Source organism: Pseudorca crassidens, chromosome 21 (assembly GCF_039906515.1).
Source record: "Pseudorca crassidens isolate mPseCra1 chromosome 21, mPseCra1.hap1, whole genome shotgun sequence".
Classification (NCBI taxonomy): Eukaryota; Metazoa; Chordata; class Mammalia; order Artiodactyla; family Delphinidae; genus Pseudorca; species Pseudorca crassidens.
Genome location: NC_090316.1, coordinates 27,744,604 through 27,768,272, shown reverse-complemented (window position 1 = coordinate 27,768,272; position 23,669 = coordinate 27,744,604). Strand labels below are relative to the sequence as shown.

The 23,669-nt window shown below is 46.9% G+C and overlaps 1 long non-coding RNA gene across 1 annotated transcript; it reads right to left on the bottom strand.

Moving 5' to 3' along the window:
* Window positions 1–19,738: 19,738 nt before the first annotated feature.
* LOC137216098 (uncharacterized) lies at window positions 19,739–23,177 on the bottom strand. Its single transcript, XR_010939590.1, has 3 exons — window positions 22,587–23,177; window positions 20,858–20,902; window positions 19,739–19,944 (listed from the first exon to the last, which is right to left on the bottom strand). It is a non-coding gene; the product is annotated as an uncharacterized lncRNA (long non-coding RNA).
* Window positions 23,178–23,669: the final 492 nt, after the last annotated feature.

Sequence of the window (23,669 nt, the reverse complement as noted above, 5' to 3'; positions counted from 1 at the left end):
TAATTAGCACAATAAAAACAAAAGCCATAGAGGTGAGTTAAATGTTCACAGTCATAACTGCAAGCTGTGTTTCATCACTTATTTTATATTTTCCCCCATCCTGTTAAATTAAAGCAGCCACGCTTATTAGGGAAGAAAAAGGCACTCATTACCAGATCACCCATACAGTTTGGTCAAAGATGGCAATGCCAGGACTCATATTAATGAAAATGTCCCAGGGCTGTAAGGCTCCACTGGGCTCGATTTTGTGGAAGCCTCCAGAGGAGTTCACAGGGGAACCCCCGGCCCACAGGCGTCTCTCCCTGCGCCGGGCTGGTCTTCAGCGTCGCGGTGCATTGCATTTTCCCAGGCATCTGGCTTTACAATGCAAAGATGAATCACTTTGTCCTCTATCACCCTGCTCAGTAGGGAGCTTGTGAAGTTACCTGAATGATTGAATCGACTCAGAAAAATAAATGGGCCGCAGTCCTACCGCTCCCTCGGGCTGGGGGCCCGGCTCCTGGCAGGCACCTGCTCTGTGCTGCTGGCCAGGAGGGCTGCAGGGGGGCTGCGAATCCCCCTTAATTGGATTCTCCGTTTTACTTACCCTGATTTCCAGGCATCAAATTCCTGGAGGTTGGCTGTCCTTCATGTTTCCAGCTTGACTTTGATCACTTTTACTTTGTCTTATGAAGTTTAATTCTATCAAGATTGATTGCAACTGCCCCTGGAAATGAACATTCTAGAAAAGCTAAGAGCCTGGGTGGCTCTGGAAGCTGGCGGGATGGTGGGGTTGGCGGGGCGGTGGGGGGGCAGGTATTTCCATCTCCTCACTCAGTCACCCGAGTTTTCTGTCATTTCATCTAAGGAAGGTTTGTAGACTCTGCACACTGACCTCTGCTTCTTAGGAAAAACACTTTCACGCACACTGACCCGGCCGGACTGTCCTGATTTCCTCAGGGGTCCTGGACACAAGTGAAGTCCCCTCTGGAAGGCCCAGCTACGGCAGGGGAGGTGGAGATGGGCCTGTCTCGGGGAAAGGGTCCCAGCGGGATGGCTTTCTCACGAGAGGAGTCACACCGGACCTTCCAGGACCTGAGGGGTGACAGATGGTGCCTGTGCGTTTGTTGGGGTGAAGCGCGTGGGCGGGAGGTGTGAGGGGCCTCGGTCACCTGCTGCCTGCTCTGCGTCCTGGTGACACAAAACAGCTGCCCCTCTATGACCTGTCCCTGCTGTGGTCAGGAGCCCAGCGGGCTCAGCTGCAACCTGTGACCTTGAGGAAAAGCAGCAGGACATATTCAGGCCTCCCCCGGGGTCCACTCTGCCTGGCTGAGACCTGGCTCCCCCTGTGGTCAAGTCCCAGCTCCTCGGTCACTCCCAGTGAGCCCCACAGATAGGGTGAGAACTTCTTTACATGTCAACATTTGCTTGAGGAATTGGTACCTACACCCCAGTTCATCAAAGTGTCCCCCAGCTAGAGAGAACGCCGGGCTCCTTTTCACATGCTGCATGTGCTGTGTAACAAGCCACCCCACACAAAGGGCTTGTACACGCATCTGGAGTCAGCTGGCAGGTCACCCTGGGACGGGTGGTCTAGGACGGACTCATCAATGTCAGCAGGGGGCTTGCAGTCAGCTGGACAGTAGGGCGACCGGCTGCATGACTTACCCCCAACAAGCTGGTCTGGCCGCGGCACACATTCTTAGGTAGCAGCCTGTGAAAGAGAATCCTGTAGACGCCCTAAGGCCCAGGCTTAGAAAGAGCATGCGATCACCTCCACCTCCTTCTCCTGGCCAGCCTGGACTCAAGGGCTGCAGACGTAGACTCCAACTTCTGACACTAAGACTGAACGGGGAGGGAAGGAGCAATTCATCTCTGCACTCCCGCCGGTCAACCCCAGCCACATCCCGCCGCGTGCAAAGGACCCTCAACTCCTGCCCTCGCCCACGAAACTCCGGTCCAGCCCCACCATCTGACCCACGTCCAGGAACCCGTGATGTGCATCGGCGCAGATGGGGCCCCTTGTCCTGGGGACAGAAGAATTACAAAGAGGAGGCGTCTGTGCTTCCAGAAGAAACCGTATGAGAGCATGATCTCGACCTCCAGGTGGGCAAATACTTCTGAGACAGAATGTTTTGGTAAGTGCTAATCATTAAAAATCATAAAATGGACTTGACTGAAGGTAAGAACTTCTGTTCATCAAACGATCAATTTAGAAAACAAATGAGAAGTCAAGCCTAGAAAAAAGAATCCCAACACACATCACTGAAAATCGACATACCTGCAGAATGTCCAAAGTACTGGAAATCAGTTATAAACATGAAAGCTCAGATTTTTTTGATGGACAAAATATTTTAATAAAAGTTTCAAAAAAGATATGAACGGAAAATGAGCACATGAAAGATAACCGGCCTCATTCTCATCAGGGAAACACAAAATACAGCCACAGTGGACATCGTGTCCTAACAGCTAAAATCAGGAAGACAGACCACACCACATGTTCTTGAGAATAGGCGTCAACTAGAACTTTCCCACATGGCTGGTGGAAGGGCAAAATGGTACAGCCAGGTCAGAAAGTGTTTGACAGCTTCTTATAAACTTAAAAACACACCTTCCCTGTGAGTCAGCAGATACACTCTACATATTTACACAAGAGAAAGGAAACGTGTGTCCACACAAAGACACCTAAAAGAGTGTTTATAAGAGACAAGACTGGGGGGGAATGATGGTCATTAGCAGGTGGACAGTTAAATCGAGCATATATACACACCCAATAGAATACCACTTGCCAATAAAGAAGGAAAAACCTGTTAATATAGTTCTTTTATAAATCTATGTTTATATCGATCTATAAATCTCAAAGCATGATACTCAGAGAAATAATAAGACACAATAAATACTGTCTGCATCTGCTTATACAAAGTTTAAGAACAGGAAAATCTCATCTTTCATAACATAAATTTTAAAACAGTTAGTTATGGGTGAAGGGGAGTGAGTAGATGGTGACGGGAAACATTCCAGCGAGGAACATTGTCTATATTTTTACCAAGGTGATGGTTACTCAAGTATGGACATTTGCCAAAACTCATCACATTGACACAACTTCTCTGCATTTCACTCTGTGTAAAGTTTACCCCAGTTAAAACTAAAAGTCCCAGCAGGTTTTATTGTAGAAATCAAGAAGCTGATCACATAATTTGTTTGGAAATGAGATGGACCTAGAATAACTAAAATAATGTTGAAAAGGACAAAATTGGAGAAATTACACTAAGATCAAGGCCTACTATAAAGCTATAGAAATCAAAACAGTATGTTATTCATAAAAGGATAGGCAAATACTATAGATCATGAGCCCATACATACATAGTTAATTGATGTTTGTTAAAGGTAGAAAGGGCAATTTGAAATGCATCACAGTCCTAAAAGTACATGATCCTTCGAGAGAAAACCAAGGAGAGTATCCTCATGCTTTTGGCATAGACAGAGATGTCTAAGACAGGAAAATAATAATAATAAAAGCATTTAGAAGGAAAAAAAGACAGAGGATGGATTGGATTTCATCAAAATTAAACATTTCTGCTTATCAAAAAACACTTCAGAAAATAAAAAAGCAAGCCAAAGAACGGAGAAAATATTTACAATACATAATATCTAACAAAAGGCATTTGTCCTCAATAGATTAAAAAAAATACAAATCAATCTGATAAAAATTGGCAAAAGACCTAAACTGACAGTTCACAGAAGACGTACAGATGGCAGGTAAGTAGCTGAGAAAGGTGGGCAGCCCCCCATCACCAGGAAATGCAGGTTGAAACCACAGTGACTATCCTGGGAACATGCTAAAATGGCCCAAATGAAAAGGTCAGTGACACCAGCATCGTCAGAGACGTGGAGCGTCGGGAACTCCGCGCTGGCTGATGGGAATCTAAAATCATACAACTATTTTGGAAAACAGCCTCGAAGTTTCCTATAAGATTAAACCTATGCCCAGGCCCCTGACCGAGCAATTCTACTTCTAGATATTTACTCAAGAGAAATGGAAATAAATATTGATAAAATGATCTGTTCAAGAAAATTCCTAAGAACTTTATGCAGAATAGCTGAACAGGGGAAACAACTTAGATGTCCATTAACAGAGTGGAAAACAAAGTGCAGTGACCTAGGCTCATCCGACTCCTGCAAGGACAGAATGCATCTCATAAGCGTTCCGCTAAGTGCAGGAAGCCAGCCGTTAGGAGGACTCTCTGTACAACTCCATCGAGACGGAGTTTTAGGGCAGGAAAAACTGATGTGTGATGGGAGAATCAGAAGAGGGGTTGCCTCAAAGGCAGGGAGTAATGATGGAAGGAAATTAGAGAAAATTCTGGAGGGATAGAAATGTTATGTGCCTGGAGGAGGGTGGTGATTAAAGATTATCTGTCAAAATGTATGAAGGGTATATTTCTAATCTCCATGTTTTATTATAAAAATTATACTTTAATTTTTTTCAAAAACGTTTAATGGAAAAGTAAGTGGGTCAGCAGCTATATACGTATTGGAATCGACTCCATCAGACAAAGACCACACCTACAGACATTTTGGGGAGAAATGCCTTTAATTCTAGATTTTCCATTAATTTAGGCATTTGGGGTGCTCTGGGATAACACCACCAAGAATCCTAGAAGCTCTTGTCTAGCTGGTTTTATTGCCTTAGACTTCCTTAACATGGGTCTTGCAGCCACGCCCTGGATCTGAGGTCCCCACCTGTTTTCTATTTTGTTCTGTTTTGTTTTATATATTTTACTGGATTGGGAGACTGAAAGCCAGTTTCCTCTTGCAGCCCAGCAGGTCCCGGCCTCTCTGTATTCCCTCCAAGCTCTGCCTGTCATATCTGGCCACAGGCCACTGGCGTGCTCAGCTGACATCGTCCGGAGCTCGCGGTGCCAGATGAAGTTCACGGGCTCACTCTTCCTCATCTCTGCAGATGCGCTGGTTGGGACCGCGCAGCCCTGGGCCACATTCTCCCGGTTCCCATAATGGTGTTTCTGATGTCCTGTCCCAAAGCCAAGCAAAGCCACATACGTGGCTGTCCTGTTGTGACTGTCCAACCTCCAGGTCAGTGTGTACCGTTGGCATTCAGAACACCCGAGAACACTCGCCCTGTGTGGCCTGCGAGCCACCCAAGACCAGGGATCTGCCTGCCGCCCACCCTGTGCGTCTCCCGTACCTGCCAGCGTGCCTGACACACACAGGGCAACACCAGTCAACACTCCGTGGATATGGTATGAGGGAATCGTTCATGGTTACAATCATCGAAATAAGCCTCGAGTGATGTTTGGAATCTGCACAATCCTATCAAAATCAGCAGGTTCTAGACCATAATTCAGATCGGCAAGTGTCCTGTGAAACAAAGTCTAAACACAGAGAGATCTGCTCTGAAAAATCAATTTTTCTTCTAATATGCTTCGCTACTCCTGTGTATTGGCAAGAAAGCAGAGGGACTTGTGATCAAGTGTGTCCCAATAATTTTTCTAACTTAATAAAAGAAAGACATCATGAACATGTTATCTCTGTCAACTCTCTTTTAAAAAATAAAGCTTCAAATAAATTATTGGGAAAGGAAAAATTAAATCTCTGAAAAGACACAGTTTTTCAGGCAAGTAGTCATAGAATTATGTGTGTGTGTTTGTGTGTAGGGGAGCTGTAGGGGGGATGTGATTTAGAAATATATCGTCTATAATAGGAAACACTAATCAATGCTTCAGTCAAGACAGTAGATCCTATTTTACGTAAGTTTATCTCAGCAAGTGTTTAGCAAACTCCGACTTTCAGGAGGCACTAAAATCTCTGAATATGTATCTTTTTAAAAAGACCACATCCTATATTTAGCCAGGCTAACAAGTGATCTAAACCAGCCAGTATGTTGGAGAAACAGGAAGCAGGATGGGCACTCTGAGGGACTATGGGCGGCGTGGCTGGGATGATACAATCACAGATAAAAAACTATTTCCAAACTCATGAGTCTGCCTTTATAACTGGATTTTGAAGAATAATTATTTAATAGCTATAATCATGGCATTGCTTAAGCTAGAAGCTTTTACTTAATCTAGAAAATTGTAAAACTATTACCAAGACTCTTTATACAGAAGTATAAGAATTTCTAACTCTCTGCCATTGACATTAAAAAGCAACCATAAAGGGAAACTTTTGTTTAAAAATACAGCACTGACAGTACAATTATAGACAAGTTCCAGCTAGTCAATTTCTTAAGCAGTCTGCCCCGTTCAAGAACCCAGAATATCGGGCTTCCCTGGTGGCACAGTGGTTAAGAATCCGCCTGCCATTGCAGGGGACACGGGTTCGAGCTCTGGTCCAGGAAGATCCCACGTGCCGCGGAGCAACTAAGCCCGTGCACCACAACTACTGAGCCTGCGCTCTAGAACCAGCAGGCCACAACTACTGAGCCCGTGTGCCACAACTACTGAAGCCCATGTGCCTAGAGCCCATGCTCTGCAACAAGAGAAGCCCCTGCTCGCCACAACTAGAGAAAGACTACTCGCAGCAAAGAAGACTTAACGCAGCCAAAAATAAATAAATAAAATAAACTAAAAAAAAATAAAGGAACCCAGAATATCGGAAGAGCTGTCAATATAAATATAGACATGGTCGCCCAATCCTGGCGATTAAATCTCTACTTCAAATTTGCAATTTTCAAAATGTCTATTAGGAATAGAATGAAAAACAGCTGAAAGTATATGTTTTTATTAGTAACTTATGTCAACACTCGTCAAAGTCAGAATGCTTGAAAAAACAATTTGTTTCCATTTAAAACAGCTTTTGAGAGACTTCCCTGGGGTCCAGTGGTTAAGACGCCACACTTCCATTGCAGGGGGCCTGGGTTCAATCCCTGGCTGGGGAACTAAGATCCTGCAGGCCTTGCGGTGCGGCTCCCCCATCCAGGAAAAGATAAAACAGCTTTTGAGAAATGCTCTCTCTCACAAGTACGCTTTTCCTGCTATAACAGCTATATTGGCGCAAATGCTTTTATCCCCTTTTAATGAATAAATATGCATTTAAAAATCTGTTAAAGTAGCTTATCATATTTAAACTCCACATTTTCTCATGCCCAGACCACGGCTGCAGTGTTCATCAGAGCGGTGACTGTCAAGTGCTACCCCGTTTGCCTGCAATAAGGTTTATTTTCATAAGAAATATAACATTTCTATTCAAATAGGCCACCTGTTCCTACGTTCTCACAAGATTACAAGTTGAAACATGGTATTTTATCATTTCTTCTCTGCCTTTCATATTCCCTTTCACCCTAGCCAGTAATACATAGAAAGTTTTTAATTTATAGTCACAAATCAACTACACACTCTACGCTGACAATTAAAATTAAACTTGGGAAAATGGTACAAAAATATTTTTTAAGAATGAATACTGATATTTCTGGATCTGCCCCTCAGTCTAGATGGTGATATTGCAAGCTAATCAAATGGGAGAAATAAGAGAAGTATTCATCTTATTATATTACAGAGATACCTGGAACCCCAGACTTGGTCTCTGTGACTTAAAAATGAGGACTGATATGGAGGGGGGGCAATATAGGGGGCGGGGATTACGAGGTACAAACTATTAGGTATAAAGTAAGTTACAGGGATATACTGTACAACATGGGGAATGTAGCTAATGTCTTATAATGACTATGAATGGAGTATAACCTTTGAAAATTGTGAATCACTGTACTGTATGCCTGTAACTTATATAATGTTGTACATCAACTATACGTCAATTAATTAATTAACTAATTAGTTAATTAATTAAAATGAGGACTGATATCATTCATTCCACGGTCATCGAGCCTCTCTTTCATACGAATCACAGTACTGGTCTGCTCAGGCTGCCATCACAAAGTACTAATAACCAGGGTGGTTGAAACAACAGAAATGTATTTCTCACAGTTCTGGAGGCTGGAAGTTCAAGAAGAAGGTGTCAGCAGGGGTGGTCTCTGCTGGGGTCTCTCTCCTTGGCTGGTAGATGGCCGTCTTCTCCCTGTGTCCTCACATGGTCATCCCTCTGTGTGTGCACCCCTAGTACCTCTTTCTCTTCTTCTAAGAGAGTCTGGAAAATCTTCATAAAGAACCTGGTACTCAAGCTGTGTTTTTATGAATGCCAGTTGAAAGCAGAAGAGCTGTTAGGGCAAATGAGGTACACAGTCTGGTGGTCCCCAGTGAGCCATGACTCCTCATGCCATGCCTCATGCCTGTCTTTGACCCCGAAGTGGCCCCGCAGCCTTCTGAGAAGAGAGAACACAGCTGAAGCAGTGCTGTGCAGTTCTGGACCTAAGCCATAGGAGGGCCAGGCAGCTTCCACCTTTGCACTCTGGGGGAAGCCATCCACCGTGTAAGAGTCCAGCGACCCTGGGACTGCGTCATGGAGAAGAACAGGGGCCCCACCACTAGCCCAGCTGAGCTCCCAACCCACAGCTACACCAACATGGCAGCTCCTTGGAAGTGGACGCTCAGTCCCACTGACCCCACACAGAGCAGTAAGCAGGAGGCAAATGGTTAAAGTGTGAAATGTGGGCGAGTAGGCAACAAATAAGCAAGGTCAATGTCACGGCAGATGTGAAGAACATTGAGGCCATGCCGTGATGGAGACGATGCGCGAAGCTGTGTAACTTATCCTGGTGGATGACTCTGAGCGCTTAACTTCTTCTGCACCCCGACACGCTACTGTTCTTTTAAAATCTGTGATGGCAAGAAGGTGCCGTGTTGTGACTATAAAACTAGTTCTTTTGAAACAGATTATCTGCATTCAGTCACTGTGCCTAGAGGTTTCTATGCTTCCACAGCAATCAGTATAAGGAGTTCTGCTTAGAAATCCAAATAAATTTATTTTTAAGAAAGTCGATGGCTCCGGGAAGTCACATAGGGGTTTAACAAATCTTGGAGTGACGAACATTCAACGTGATCATCAAGGACCTGAATTCTTAAAAGCAGCTGCTACTTCTGAGAAGCATCTCCACACCCTTGGAAGAAGTAAATGGAGGAGAGACTGTCCCCAAAGTTGTTTCAGACTCACCTAAGACACAGAAATAAGGAGTAATAACACTCCTCCCTGCTGGGTCCGGAGGGGGCGTTAGCCCGCAGTGAAGTTCATTTCCGTAAATCACTCTTGGTCCTGATTTTCCTATTTCCCTGCCGGTGAATCACTATCAGTCTGAGGTCTGCAGTGAGCCTGGGGCTGGTCACCGAAGCACCAAAGGAACCTCCCGCCTCGCACCTCCTTTTAACCTCGTGGGATCCGCACTTCCGCGGCTACAGAAAGAGGCTACTGTATCTGGTGGGACAAGGGCGGTAAGGGGAGGCCCACCTGTCACAGGGTTGGACAGACATACGGGTCGGTATCTGACACACAAGTGACTAAGTGAATGTTCAGGATGATTTGGGAAAAGAGCAAGAGGGTGAAATCTTCACGGCAAAGCAAAACTCGAAGAAAGCTTTTCTCTTGGCCACGATTGTGCGAATTCCAGGTCGGCTGTGCACGTACCTCTCAAAGTTCCAAATAGGTTTGGAGAATGTGATAAAAACAAATGGGCTTGTGATAAAGTCTACTACACATATGTTATAAAACCAGGTAAAATTGCTTTTTATTTAAAAATCTATAGAAACATGAAAAATAACTCCCAAAACAAGGAGTGAATTCTCGTCCAGGCAAACGGTGTCGAATAAGAGATTGTAACACTTGCTGTTAGAAAGATGACAGATGGTTACACACACACACACACACACACACACACACACACACACACACACACATACACTCCTATTTATTAAAAAGCTAACATTTTTTGGCTGCATTGGGTCTTCATTGCTGCACGCGGGCTTCTCATTGCGGTGGCTTCACTTGTTGCGGATCACGGGTTCTAGGCCCGTGGGCTCAGTAGTTGTGTCACATGGGCTCAGTAGTTGTGGCCCACGGGCTTAGTTGCTTCCCAGACCAGGACTCGAACCCGTGTCCCCTGCATTGGCCCGTGGATTCTCAACCACTGTGCCACCAGGGAAGTCCAAAGCTAACATTTTAAATACCTGCCCATGTGACCTTAGATGCAACAATAATTAAAATACAAGTCCCAGATAACAACTCCATAGATCACACATGCTCATACACACACACGCACACGCGCACGCAAGTCCTGACTCCCATCACCCAGACCGTGGAGTGTGTCCCAGCCCTCTTCCCCCACATTTGTTTTAGCAGCAGGTGTAATGACCTTCAGCACAGCCACCTGGAAGCTTCTGTCAGCTCCTCTAACCTCAGACTCACACCAAAGCTGAGATTGTCCATTATGAGAATTTTGAAATATGTTCAAGAGCCTTAAGTCACATACAGGCAGCGGTCATAGTAGCTCACATTTCTGTATAAATGTATAGGATATATTGTACAGGAACATACCTTATTTTGTGTATTCATGATTGCAGCCCTGGATATATTAATGTTTTAGAGGTAAGCGTACTGAATCCAGCACAGTGTAAGGGATGAAACCGAAATTCTGTAATAAGCAAGGGCTGAGCCTCATTGAGTCACAAGGAGATTTATTTTCTGATAGCACAGTTCTTTTACAAAGTTGCAGTAAAACAAGCTTTCTGGAACATAGCACAGAGGTAACTACGATGACTGATTACCTTTTCCTATATGTTTGTAGACAGATACAGGAAAAAATAATTTTCTAATTTAGAATATGGTCATATAGACATTAACTCAGTGCATTAGTGCAATGAGCTAATCGTACAAAGGGGTATTTCAAAGCCTATTTCTTGTATTTTTGATAAATCATATTCTAACCTCTCTTCAATTTTAACATCTTACCAAATGTGATGTTCCCTGTGGGTGATAAAGGGCTGTGATCAGGTCTGGCCCCACAGTGCGGTTTTTAAGCTGATCCCAGCGTGTGAGCCTGCAGTCTGCAGTCTGTTCTTGTCCATCCCGTTCTGCGTGGGGCTGTGGGCTGATCAGAGAATAACCCCCATTCCCCTCTCACATTGTCCGCCTCAAGGTTACGCGGGCAGTTTCCCAGGCACTGTGGATACAAAGACACAATTACCAGGGCGCTGCGAAAGATGATGCGTAGGGATTTGCCAGGTCTGGGACGGATAAAAAAGAAGAAAAGTGTTTATGCAGAACAAGTGAAAATGCAATTACAGGAACGCAAATCCCTAGCAGGAATAGAAACCAGGCTGGGGGCTGTAAAGCTATCCATCCCCATGACGGAGCACGGGCCAGGCTGGGCATACACTGTCATCCAGGAGGACGGGTCAAGGAAGCTGACTCAGGCTGCAGGTCAGAGGGCAGCGCAGGCTGATGAAAACAGGTCAGAAAATTCTGGGTTTTGTCGGGTACCAGACACAGGACGGCTAGCGCAGCTACAATACAAAGCTGGTACTAGAAATAGAGCCGCGTTCATTCTCCCATTGCTACAAGTGGTGAAACCAAGCTTGAGAAGGTAGAAACTTGTCCATTACTGAATATACACCTCACCACCCAGAGATTTACAAAAAACATAACTATCTCCAAAACTATTCTTCCTCTTATTCATGACATTTATATATGAAATATTGTGAGACCGTAAAGCATCCAAACTTCCTGTCCTTCAAGTGAATTTATCCAGGAGAAAAGTTATCCACACAGACATGAAATGATCTAGACACAGGTTTGTGCAAGATGGCCGCTTCCTGCTCAGACACATGGGTCCCAGATGCAAAATGAACTTTTAAAATTACTGATCTGAACTCAAAAACAGGAAGAGGATTACCAGAGGGCCCGACTTGAAGAGAGAATTGACAGTCAGGACTGTTGGGAAGCTTGAGGCCCAGGCAGGGATTGAGGTCTGGGCAGAACCCTGACGAATGGCACTGGATTCCACCACAAGACCATGTCATGAAGCCCATGGCGGTCCTCAGCCGACCCCCGGCGGAAGGGGGAGGGACAGGGGGCCATCTCCGTGGTGCAGACGTGTGCACAGGGCCGTGGGCACCGCTCTGACTTGGAAGCCTGTGTCCAGCCCCAGCCCAGCTCCTCGGCATGGGGTGTAGCCACTGTTAACGTCCTCAGCCTTGCCTCCCTCTTCTGGGAAACAAGGCCCTGATCGTCACCCAGGGCCATTGCCCAGAGCCGGGCTCCCTGCGGTGCAAGGGGTCGGCCAACCCTCAGCTTAGCTCGGACATCTTCCCAGGAGTCCTGTGACGGTCACCCCGGTCTCCCCTGTAGAATGACCACCTTGAACTGAAAGGATCCTAGTGCCCTTTCTTGCTGGGAATACACCGTGACTCCAGAAATACTACTTCAAATGGTCTTTGAACAGCCTTAAAATGACTCCCACGTTCTGTTTAGAATGAACCAGAACACGTTTCCAGCCCGTCCAGGTCAGTTTCACGAGCAAGTGTCCCATTTTCAAGGACTAAGTACGGAAGCTGGGACCATTCATCGATTACGTCTAGAGTATGTTTTTACAACCAAACTGGGAGCGTGAAAGTCAGTTTTCCTCTGAGGTGTATTTTCTTTGCTTTATGCGCGGTCTCTGGGTGATTAATGAAACTTTTCCGAGCAGGTTTCCTTCTTGAGCTGCCACGTTACAAATACGCATCCCCCTCAGTCCCCATAGACCCGACTCATGACCCTGCAATAAATTGGTTAAAACATGTCCTCATTTATTTGCAGTGATTTTATTTTGATTTCAAACTCTCCCAAAAGACTCTAGGGTGATGACATTTATTTGTATTTCATAAGAAAAACTCATAAAACCTCACTTTCAAGTGTTCCATATAGGGCCTAGTTATAAATAATTTTAGCATCTTCGATTCCAAACCAAAATACGTGTCCTCAACAAGATCATAAGAAGACTAGCTCACCAGCACTTGCCTGCAAGAGTCAGGGGGCGCTGAGCTATGGAACATGTGTGTAGCCTGTGGGGCTGTGCCCTGTGGCCATGCCTCGTCTGTGGTTCCTTTGCTCTAGTGGGATCACCAGGCTTGGAGGTCAAAACCACAGGAGATTCCTTCTTGGACTCCACTGGATTCTATATGTTCAAATTGTTTTAAATTTAAATTAGGAGACGTCTTACTAGACAAAAGTAAGATTAATAATAATGTAACCTAAGAGTAATCACTACAATGATTCTTTCTTTCAGGTTATGTTTACTTAGTATATAGTTTTTAAATCTCCCGAAGTATTGTTTTTCTAGAATAAAATTCAAGGCCTTGATTGTACAGGGAGGATACTTCGTACTATCATGAATTGGATTGTAATCTGGAAGATTCTTTTTTGAAAAAAAGAAAAAGGAGCAACAGAACTTGATGCCCATCTAGATACCATCTGACACCGTTTCTCCACAGCTGAAGTCTGGGGAGATGTTTCCTTGGGGGACGTGTGTTTCCATGGGAATTGTCTCTCTCTGTGTTGCAGGCATGTCTGAAGCGCAGTTGGTCCCGGGGCTCCTGTCTGCCTTCAACATCTGTTGAAAATTCCCAGTCACTGCTGCTCACACAGGTCAGGCGGTAAATGGCACGTGACAGTCAAAAGCTTTTTTCCTGTGCTGCAGGTTTTCCCCTGGGAGATGGTTCCCTAGATGGCGTGGCCCCCTCTCCACACGTGATCACTTGAGTCTCCTTTTCAGCAAGAAAAATAAAGCATTGACATTTTCAGTCTGTCAGATCCCTGATAGTTTATGACAGGCAAAGCCCGACACGCCCACGCTGCCACTCGTCTGGTTCTAGGGGCTCTTTGGAGTCACGTCCGTCCAGCCGTCTGTGTGCCTGAGGGGGCATCACTAGGGATGTGGTTCCTCCCTAGTGACCACGGCCCGGGACCAGCCAGGCCACCGGGGAACTGCTGGTTTGCAGGGGAACAGCAGCCCTGATTGCGGCGTCATGAGGCTGCGAGGCTGAGGCCGGGTTCCCCGCCAGGCGCCTTGAGTGCATCACCTGGAACAGCACATCCTTGTCTCTGAGATGAGGATAACAACAACAACTTCTTCCTGTCAGCGATCACCTGCTTCGGGCTTCAAACAAAGCAACGCACAGGCTCATACTTAGGGGCCAGTAACTCGAAATTATGGTCACATTCCGCTGAATTTTTTGCCAATCTTGTGGTGAACTACTTGAAAGAGAATCTCAGTAAATCTTGACTTTTATCTAGCTTTTTTAAATGCTTTAAAATAAAAATACACACTCAAGTAAAGGGACGTGAGAACCCCATACGCAGGCATTAACTCTGCAGGCTCTGGAAGTAACGGGGTAGAGGATAACGCCCCGAGTTCTTGGGGCGACGCGGCCCTGCCTCCGTGGACTTGGTGGTGGGTGGGAACATGACGTGGATGTTCCCTGGGGATGCTTCTCTGGTCTTCTGAAGTCCACAGCTTTTCAGTGGTGTAGCCTCTGAGAGCTGGTGGCAGGCCTGGGGCATAATCAAGGAAGGAGAAAAACAGAAGGACAATAAGGACAGAGACGTGTGCTATAACTGGGTGGTCGTGAAAACTTAAAGAGAAAAGTGAGAAGGGCTTGAGGTGGAGAAGCTCTGAGGTCTTAAATGCACTCAACGCCTACGCTTCTGTAATGCATCTCATTTAAACCTTGCAAAGCAAACTTGTTTTCTCTTTTCCACCAATGAGAATAGTGTGTGTGTCCGGTCAGCAAGGTGAAGCAATGCTCCAAAACTCTCGGAAGCAGTGTCTGTCGGAGCCGGGATTTGACGCCGGCAGTGTATTCCTGCAGCCTCCACAGCGGCTGCGCAGAGGACCACGAACGGCCAGCAGTCAGGCTGTCCCTGCACAGGTGCATCCGCCCCTGCAGCCCTTGCCCAGCTCCTCCGAGGACGTGTCCCTCTGACGCCAGGACCCATGCTGCTGGCTCTGCAGAGACCTCTGCTCCCAGGCCAGTGGTCAGGAGGAGGCCGTGGGCTTCTGCACGGCTCCCACGTGGGCCGTGATGCCTTGTCCCGGTTCAGCCTCTGGACGGCTGAGGTGCTCACCTGTAGTCCTTGACGGCTGCCCCCAAGACCTCTCCAGATCCCCACTGCCCCCAAAAGTACCAGCCTCATGGTTCGTCCTCCCAGAGCTAGGGCACCGCTGCCCCAGGCCAGTGGGAGCAGCGGAGGAAAGCTGGGGACCGAATCCCCTGGATCATTTAACCAGAACCCCAAGCAACACCTCGAAAGTGCTCTCTGGGGAGGGCAGGCCAAGGAGGCTGGGGCGATCCCGGCAGTGAAGGGCCCGTCGGGGCTGAGGGGAGACAGACACATCAGGAAGCGCCCCAGGAGGGGCACAGTCAGAGGGGCGGCAGGTGCGGGACCAAGGCTCACACAGAAGGGCCTGTCAGGGACAGAGGCCGCAGAACCTCATCAGTTTCTCGTCCCCCGCTGCTCTCGCCCCCTTAGTGATCTGTCCTATTAGGTCTCCCAAGGACCTCAGCCTCCTGATCAGGGAGAACTAGGGAACCTTACCAGCTGGGGGACAATCCCTCAGTCTGGAGCAAACACACCTGAGCAAGGGCTTCCTGGCAGCAGGGCTGCAGAGTGACCCTCTTGTTGGGGGTTTCAGGGTAAAGAGAACTCAGTCTCAGACAAGGAGCATCTTGCCTCCTTTAGACAACCCGTGTAAGTGGCTTCTCACTCTTAAGACAAGATCCCGTGTGTCTTTCAGGTCCCACTAGACACACTCTTGATAACGAACCAGGAGGAAAAAAATGAATTTTCAAAGCCTCCAAGAACTAGAGAGGGTTCCGATCTCATGGATCAGATCCCGGAGCCCAGAGAGGCTGAGTAAGTTGTTCAAAACAACAAAAACAGATGCGCAAACAGTTAGCTCTGGGCCAAACCCAGGTGCCCAGGAAAGGTAACTTGAGTTTTGCGTGGTTTTTCCTCCTGGAACATACTTGGTTTCTACTTTGTCATTTATTCCTTTCTTCTGGAACGATTTTGTGAAGCTCACCATCTCTTTGGCACAGTCCCAGCTCTCAGGATACGGCAGTGAAGAACAGACACAGGGTCCCACCTCCTGAAGGGACATCATGGTCAGAGGGAATAGATGTGAGCCCGCGAATACGGAACATGCGGAGCTGGGCAAGGAGGGGGAGACCGGGGTCTCTCGGGATGCAGAGGGTCAGAGTTTTCAACAGAGTGGACAGAAAAGACCCAGCACCAAAATGCAAAAACAAATGAGATATAGTTGTGACGCCAAAGCTCAAACTCTGGTAGGGAAAGAAAGGAAGAGGCGATTGGAACTACTGAATTTAAGGTGTGAACGTTGTTACTGATGCGCTATTGACCGTGAGGAATTAGGAGAGCTTCCACAGGCGATATGGCGTTTGAGTTGAGTTTTAAAGGAATGCAGGAGAAATTGCCGAGTGAAGGAAGACGGAGGGACGTGAGCAGTGGGGGGTCTGCTTGGCGCCCGCTGCATCAGGGCCCTCGGAACGTGGAAGCCGTCTGCAGAGCCAGCAGCGTGGAGCATGGTCTGGAGCACACTGGCTGCTGCTGAGGTGACCGTGTGAGTGACCGTGACACCCATGACCTCGAGGGGGAAGAGGACGGCAGTTCAGCTGCTTCGTGATTCTCAGAGAACAGAGGACACGTATCGTAAGAAACTCAGATATCATTGGATTAGAAACCACGCAGCTAGCTGGAAATTACAATCAAGGGTTATACTCAGATGTCCTTATGCCTGGATTGAAAAAAAAAGCAGACTCAAATCAGACTCTACTCTAGATGAAATGCTTGTTTCTGTTGTCACAAGTGCCATTAAGTCCCCTTCCTCCTAAACATGCCATTGAGTTCATTGAACTTCACTGTGTGAGCATGCTTTGGGATTTTACCAAGTTTTAACGCCAGTTCTGTGACCCATATCATCAAAATCATCAACGCTCTATTAATATACAAGAGCAGGGCTTCCCTGGTGGCGCAGTGGTTGAGAGTCCGCCTGCCGATGCAGGGGACACGGGTTTGTGCCCCGGTCCGGGAAGATCCCACATGCCGCGGAGAGGCTGGGCCCGTGAGCCATGGCCGCTGAGCCTGTGCGTCCGGAGCCTGTCCTCCACAACGGGAGAGGCTACAGCAGTGACAGGCCCGTGTACCGCAAAAAAAAAAAAAAAATATATATATATATATATATATATATATAATGGCAAGTGATGAAAATTATTACTAAACTATACTCAGTATGATTTTCTTGTGTTTGCTAAATTAGGAATAAAAGCAGGGTGCAGTGATTTTTTGATGGGACTAGAGCCCTGGACACAGGAATCGCGGACCCTCCACGCACAGGACACTTGCCTTGTCTGACTAAGATCATTCTTTGTCTGGTTTTTATGTTGTTAACTTGAAAATGGTTTCATTTTCGCTTTATTGTCAACTAAGTCAGGTCCAAAAGGCACCCGTGTAGTATCTGCACTGCTGCTGCCCTTTCCCTGAAGGTGGAAGTTTTCATTTCACTTCACTTCCAATTCATTGCTAACTTGATAGGAATTGGGGTGAAGAGCCAGGGGTCATCTGGGGTTTGCAAATTCTAGAAGTTCTACAGGTAGACAGCTGTTACGAGGGAGAAGACGGTGAGCTATATTATAAATATATATGAGTTTCTTCAGGACGAATGCTGAGAGTCTGAGGTAGGTGACATACAATGACGGCTCCCTTTCTTTGTCTGGGACCTGGGGTGTAGCTGCTCTTTGTTTTCTGTGAGATTCTACAAGGATAACTTCAGAAGAGGGCTTTGGGGAACGTTGGGCAGTTGGGTTACAAGCTCTGCCCTGCTCTCTGGCTCACTGGACACACAGAGGACCATCTCGGTGTGTTCGTTCCATGCACCTCCCCTGGCAGGAGAAACTGCTCCGTGGCAGGGACAGGACAGCTCAGGTCCCAAGCGGAGGATTCTCCGGAGGGGTTCACATCACAGCTGCTCTGAAAACTGTACCCCTACCCAGAGGGCTTCTGCAACAGACTCGTACAGATGAACAACCACAAGACTCAAAATACCACTTTACCTTTAGTTTTGGGGGTTTTTTTTGCGGTACGCGGGCCTCTCACTGTTGTGGCCTCTCCCGTTGCGGAGCACAGGCTCCGGACGCGCAGGCTCAGCGGCCATGGCCCACGGGCCCAGCCGCTCCGCGGCACGTGGGATCTTCCCGGACCGGGGCACGAACCCGCGTCCCCTGCATCGGCAGGCGGACTCTCAACCACCGCGCCACCAGGGAAGCCCTACCTTTAGTTTTGAGGGTAACCAACGATGCTCACAGCAGAACTCGGTAGAATCTCAGTGCTGGCGTCAGCCTAGGGTCCGAGCCTTGACTCGCGTGATGGTGCCTAGACCACAGGGGGACCCAGATGTTTGGTGAAACATTCTCGGTGTGTCTGTGAGGATGGATTTGGACGAGTTTCACATCTGAGTTGGTGGATCTAGGAAAGCACTGGCCCGGTGCTGCCTGCCAGCCAGCACCGCGCCTGAGGAGCCTCTGACCCACGCGTTAGGAGCTCCCCACCCAGATAGCACCCTCCAGAGGCAGCTGACCGGGAGGCTGGGTGCCGGGGGCGCCCAGCTCGGCCTCCAGGAAGGCACCGCTTCTCTCCCACTTAGGGCGGTAGGCGAAGAAGGCGCGATGCAGGGCCGAGTGAGAGATGCAGAGACAGAAGGAGAATTATGACAGTGAGGGGACAGGGCTGCCCCTCGGGCCGTTTCTGGCCTTGCGACTAAACCAGGGCTGTTTATAATCCTCCACCCTAGCTGGGGCCGGAGTTAACTACATGCTGTAAGTTCTAAGTTAAGAAAATTAAAAGAACAAAAGTCAAAATATAATGGCAAGTGATGAAAATTATTACTAAACTATATTCAGTATGATTTTCTTGTGTTTGATAAATTAGGAATAAAAGCAGGGTTATGTGTTTTCCTACAGTGATAACCATTGAAAAGGCAACTTGAAAAAAACAAACATATTTCTATCCCCTCGTATGATATAAATATGTGAGTATCAGGCACTGAGGTCTCTTTGATACACACTCGTTTCTGACTAAAATCTCAAAAAAAGTATGGAAACCATGTAACGAAAACTGCTGAAACACAGATTCATGAAACACCCCATGTAGTGGGGTATCTGATACCACCACATCGCTTTGGGGATGGGGTAACCCAGGACCAGAAAGTTGAAGTCACCTCCCCTGAGTCACAAGCTAAACAGTTACAAAGCCCAGACTCAAACCCAGGGCCCTGTTGTTCAGTCCAGTGATGAGATGAGCGTCTTTTTAAGACAAGATCTAATACAAAAATCATCTCTCTTTGGATTCCTGCTGTTATAGCAACTACAGGTGTTTCTATTTTGATTACTTTTGTCCCTAAGTAACTAATTACCTATTAATGTTCTTCTTTAATCAATTAAGCTACAGTTCTTCATGTCAAAGAATCTCATCAGAAGTGATGGTCTTGTCCTGCTGGAAGTTAATCTTGTTTTCTTTATTAAAATGTGTACTTCTTAATGCCTTCAAGGAAGGCTGAAAGGGAGCAGAAACAGAACCAATCTGACTCGAAAAATTTTCTCCTGCGTCATCATCATCTCGGGGGTTATTCTAACGTCTGTTCTACGAAAAGGCAGTATCTTCCCATATTTCACAAATCGGGAAGTGTCACTGCATCGCATATGCATAAGATATTTCAAGCTACAGAATCTGAAACGACATCTAAAATCATTTTCCAACTTTATTTCTAGAAGTCCTACAGAATTTGCAGTGCAACAATCACGACCTGTGTTGTTATTCCCTGGAGCCTTCGAGGGTGCAGCGGGAGGTACCGCGTCTGCCACGCCTGGTCTTGTCGTGCAGGGAGCAGAGGAGCAGAAGCCTGAGAATCACCTCCCTGGGAAGTCTAAGTCGTAGGCTAAGGCTGCAGGGTATCCTCAGATCTCTTCTTTCTTCTAAGCAGAAGATCTCTTTGTTCAGATCGACTTCTACCTGGAACATTACAGAGATGAACCCAGGGTCGTCCTGGTTCACCGTGCGGAGACTTGGACGTCAGACCACGCTTCCTACCGCCACCCCACCCAGGGCTGAGCCAAAGCGGTCTCTTCAAAACCCTAGGATCCCCTGCAGAGGATGTTGAACTTACTGATTAAATAACAAATCTGAACTTTACAGAGGAGGAAAGGCAGGCTCAGGAAGCCCAGCTAATTCACCTGGCACATCCCCGGGAGCTGGTTCCCAGCCAAGGAGAGAACCACACTGCTCTTTGTGGTCCCCAAACGCCCTGTGACCGGGGCCTTCCTGTTCAGCAGACAGGACCGCGGTCCTGCAGATGCATCATCACTGGTGCAGACCCATGCTGTGATGGCTGGCGGAGGGTGGGCAGGGATGCAGGACCCCCCCCCCCCCCCCCCCCCCCGCCCAGCACAAGCTCCTAGCGGGACACGGGCTACCTCTGCCTGGGGCATCCTCCCAGCCCCCTCAAGGAAAGCCAGGAGAAGGGCATTTCCCTCACCTGGACCCGACCCAGAGGCCCTGGCCGCTCAGAGGTGAGAGTGGCCACCCCCCAAAGGGAAAGTCATCCGTGTAAGACCCCTCCCCATGGCTAGGGTCTCCTGAGGGAGCTTCCAGGCTCTTTTCAATAACAGAAACCTAAGTGTTTGGTCATAATCAAGTTGGCGGTAGGAATTACGTCCACTTCCTGACTGTCTTAGGAAACCACCAGATCAAAACTTTGGCCTCATCGGAATGTTCTCTCGGGCCTTTCATCAGCCATCAGCCTTGAATATTCCAAAAGAAGGGATTCACGCCAGGAAGCGACTTCGTAATGCAGAATAATTTTTAATTCAAAATAGATAAAACCTCTGTTGTCTCTTTTACACCCTCAGTATATAAACTTGTTTACTTTATCAGCCAAATGATTGAGAGTCGTCACCAGTTAATGTGAAAGCTAGAAAACACGTCATAGAAGACCAATTAAGAAAGGAAGAAGAATTAAAGAAAATTAAGGAAACACATAAAAATAACAAAACACTCGAATATGTTCAGCTCAAATATAAACAGGTTCGTTTCATTACATAATTGCTGGAGTAACTCCTTTTTTAATAAACACAGGAAATATGCCTTATAGCTCATGCAGCAAATTGTTATTACAATTGAGTCCTTCTTAAGTAGCCAAATAATTAATACAGAGCCTCTCCTTCTATTGTTCCCTGTATGGAAGAGTTTTTTTCAGAGTCCACAGTGTAAAAGTAATAACTTGCCCTTAAAACTCAAGGAATTAAATGCCCTATAAGACACAAAGCTTTTGACAGGCGATGCTCAACCATCTGAGGGAACGTAAACGTCCCACTAAAATTTAATGTTACAATCCGTCCCCTCTGGAGGCTATCGTGGTCATCGTCTTCTCCTATCAGAAATTAGTTCTTGAATTCTAAAAACTATACATTCACAATACAGTCTAAGCAGCCCAAATGGCACGTGGGGTTTCCCTACTAAGAATTACAGTAGAAATGGTACCATCATCTAAGAGGCAAGTGTCTGTTTGGAAATAGCCTGAAATAAAAACTTGAATTCTTGGGGAGTTCCCTGGTCCAGCGGTTAGGACTTGGTGCTTTCACTGCCATGGCCCCAGGTTCAATCCCTGCTTGAGGAACTAAGAAGCTGTAAAGCCGTGCAGTGCGGCCAAAAAAAAAGAAGAAAAAAATTGAATTCTTTTTCTAACTTAGAATTCTGCTCAAACTGGAATCAGAGGTGGTAAAAAGGAGGAATTAAGAGTATGAGTAGATGCTTCCTTTCAATAGCTGAAGATTTTTAATACATAAAAGGAGATTGTTTAGCAATAAATATAAGATGGCAGGAACAATGATTAAACAGCCATTTAAGAGCGCAAACTATTTTCAAACACTCTTATTTTAAAGTTCTGATTTGCATTAAAGTAATTAATATGTTAATTATAAACAAATCCCATCCATGTGTTAATTCAAACCTTATACACTTTTAACCTACTTCAACTTTCTCTGTGTAGAAAAATGTACAAAGCCTCCCCTTTGTCCTCCTCTCTATGCTGACTAGTACCTATTCGTGATGCTGACAGAGAGAGTGGCACCAACACTAAATCAGGGCTTGGGATGCAGCTGGCACTCTGTTCAACATCTCACTGCAGCTTTATGGGGTCCTTCATCAACACACAGACACTGAGAGCCCGACTCTGCTCTAAGCGCTAGTGATAAAATAGTGACCCGAACGGATGTGGTCCTGCCCTGATCTGGGACTTAAACACTAGTCAACCAGAAGGAAGATAAGTGCACCAAGACATAAAATGCATAGAGCGATAAGTGTCGGGGGGTGGATATGCCTTTATAAGCGAGGGGCAGTTAGCGTGTCCATTTTATAAAGGCGGGATCTGGGATCAGAGTAACTTGTTCCAGGACACAGAGTTCATGGCCACAGACCCAGAACTGAATTCACTAAATATGCAGTTTGTCAAACTCTACAGCCCAAACTCTTCATCACTGCATTTTATATTATTTACCGTGACTTGTGCAGGGTAAATGTGCCTACATTGGGCTTGCTTTCTGTTGACTGGGATAAATGACTAATCAACTCATTCAAAACCTATATTGAGCACCTACCATGGGTCAGACATTGGAAATCCAGAAATGGATAGAGGGCTTCCCTGGTGGCGCAGTGGTTGAGAGTCCGCCTGCCGACGCAGGGGACACGGGTTCGTGCCCCGGTCCGGGAAGATCCCACATGCCGCAGAGTGGCTGGACCCGTGAGCCATGGCCGCTGAGCCTGCGCGTCCGGAGCCTGTGCTCCGCAACGGGAGAGGCCACAGCAGTGAGAGGCCCGCGTACCGCAAAAGAAAAAAAAAAAAAAGTGAGTAAATGTCTCATTTGTCCTTTCAGCCTCATTGCCTACTAATAATTATTTTTTCAAAAAAGAAAAGAAAACATAATCGTTTACAAACGCACTTGCAATTCCCCATCCCAGCCGCGAGTTTTAATTAATGCCTCCTCCCAGGCCTCTGCCACTCATCTCGTGAGATATGCCTGCTCAGCTGCACATTCTTAGGGCGGGAACATTCTTCTTATTTTAATCTCTCTTCTCCCAGTTCCTTACTTGCACTGTTTGGATAAATAACCGCAGCTTGGAGAGGATGATAAACATGGATCAAAAACAACAAAGGAAGCAAATTACTTCCCGCCTACAAAGCAGCAGAACAGAACTAATAATCCCCGAAGACACCCCCTGATGTACAGGTGCAGAGGCTGCCGGCTTAGGACACGTCTCCTTCCTGAACGCGCGGGAGCACAGAACATAAAGGAAATGAACTGGGTGTCTAGATTTCTAATAATGGCATTTAAGATGCAGCCCGTGCCTGGCACGCACGAGGGGTGAACGAGCAGAGGCATGAGCTGGAGTGGCCCGGGCAGGGCCCAGGACCACACGGGGGCTGTGGCCACGGCTGCCAGGGCAGAGGGCACCATGCTCTGGAAGCAGAATCACCAACCCACCCTGACCGGGGGCCTGGACGGCCCCATCGTCGGCTGTTAGCGGAATCCAGGAGGATTCTTTCCTAAGTTTCCATCACCCGGCTGTGGACGACATTTGACTATGAAAATGACTTCTGCCCTTCTCCCCCAAATGCCCCTAAATCTTGAGTTAGGCGGCACCTTCCCTCTTGTCTTCAGAACGGCCGACACAAGCTTTGT